Consider the following 2,225-nt stretch of genomic DNA (forward strand, 5'->3'; position numbering starts at 1 on the left):
ATTTTTAAATCACGATTATAAGAATAAACATTTTCGAATTACAGTAAATTTCCATTTATTGAGCCTGTAGATGGTCATAAATATTGTCAGTGATGGTCATTGAAACAATTGGCTGATTGTTTTGGAAATTATTGACATGATTATTTCTGTTGATATAGGTTTTGATTACTAGAGTCAATTGATTTTAGAAAATATCTTTTAGCCTACCAAATTCAAATCAGATTTGAAACCAATGTAAAATATATTTATATATTATGAACAACTTTATTATTATTGTTTCTTTTTTTAGTTGGATTCATTTATAATATAAATACCTATCTATCAATCAGAATGATTGAGGAAAAATATTCTTAGGACCGCATCAAACCCACATTGTAAAAAATATAACTATATAAGAATATTTTTTTTGTTTATTTTATTTTTAAATGATTCTATATCATACATATATGTTGTTAAAATATTTCAGTGACATTTTGGCCTTTTTTATTCATATAAATAATATAAGAAAAAACAACCATTATATTACTTTATATAATTTTTTATAAGTAAAGTGTAGATAAAAAGCCCCAAGAAAAAAATGACAACTAATATTTCCATGCAGTTGTATTTTTATACAAAAGAATTTTAATCAGATGACTGGGATGAAGAAATAAGGAAAAGAAGTTTGAAAATGGCCAAATTTAAAAAAGCTAAACAAATTGTTTAAAAATAAAATTAATAAAAAAATATTCTTATATAGTTTTATTATTTACAATGTGATGTTTAATGTGGTCCTAAGAATATTTTTCAACAATCATTCTGATTGATAATTAATTTATTTTACACAATCATTAATAATTATTTTTGATTTGCTAAGACAAAGTTTTCTTGGATTTTGTTTTTAATTTTATTTAACACTTTTATGTTACAATTATCTTCTTCTTTTTTTTGGATTATATATTCCATTCCATTACACAATTTCAGTTATCTGACATCTATAACCAGTCCTGTTGATGTTACTTTTTAATTTTTAAGGTATTGTGTATGTTTCTTTATTCTGTATAATTCAAGTAATGCGTTAAGTCATGTGTAAAATAAATTTTATCGTCTTAAAATCATATCATTCTGTTACTATATTATGTGTCCTACTTATTATAACACTTTAAGTGATACTAATCAACTTAATACCATACTCAACAGACAATTGGATCATCTCAAGCCCATAAATCAAATAAAGTCAATTTTGAAGGATTAATGTATCAAAATGAAATCTGAAAATATTGAAATAATAGAATATTGGTCAATTAATCATAATATATATTTTGGGTTGATTATTAATAATTTTTATAGATACTGAGTGAAAAATGTGTTTTATCTTTTACATTTGATTTGATTATTTTCAGTCACCCAAACAATGAAATAGGAACATCTTGAATCCAAATTTTGTTAAATAGGAAGTTTTTTTTTTTTTATTAATCTGATTTAACATTCATTTGATATTTAAATAGACTAATTAATAAATGCTTAAATATATCTCAATCTCAAATTATAGTTATTGAGTTGAAACATCCCTTGTAACATTATAAACAATTACCATATAAGTTTAAACTACTAAACTAATGGATTTTAATATATTAAAATCCATTGAAATATCTGTTTAAAAAATAACTATATCATGTTTATGTCATATTTTCTGTGTTTGTGAGTTATTATATTACTTTTTTTTTGTCCACAATATCGTTTACAAAATATTTAAATGGTATTAATAACACTCTTTCATATCAAATTATATTAATGAAGTCGTACAAATTAATTTAAATAATTTTTGTCCTTAATCTTAGTACTTGTTCTGTCTCTAGAAAATACCTTTAAACTCTCACATTACTAGATTGCACTTTTTATGGCCTCTTTTTTTACAAAACCTCATCTGAGTGTACGTTTTATGATTTTGACAAGAATTTGAACACATTTAAAATTTGAGCATTTAATCCAGTAGAGATGGTTTTGAGCATTTCCTTCCCTTATTTTTATTTTTTTTTTGTTCATTGTTAAGTTTTTTGGATGTCATATTCATACTGTAAATATTATGATTTTGAACCCTTGCTCTTACTTCTCAGTAGAGTTGATCAGTGGAGGTTGACTAAAAATAATTATTAAAAAATGACTGTAAGTCATTTATAAAAACTAGGGTTGGGTCACTCCATGGGAAATACTCCTAGGCACTTCCATCCTCTATGAAGTAAGTA

Source organism: Halyomorpha halys, unplaced genomic scaffold (genome assembly GCF_000696795.3).
Source record: "Halyomorpha halys isolate HHAL.00 unplaced genomic scaffold, Hhal_1.1 Scaffold32.1, whole genome shotgun sequence".
In the NCBI taxonomy this organism is placed as follows: domain Eukaryota; kingdom Metazoa; phylum Arthropoda; class Insecta; order Hemiptera; family Pentatomidae; genus Halyomorpha; species Halyomorpha halys.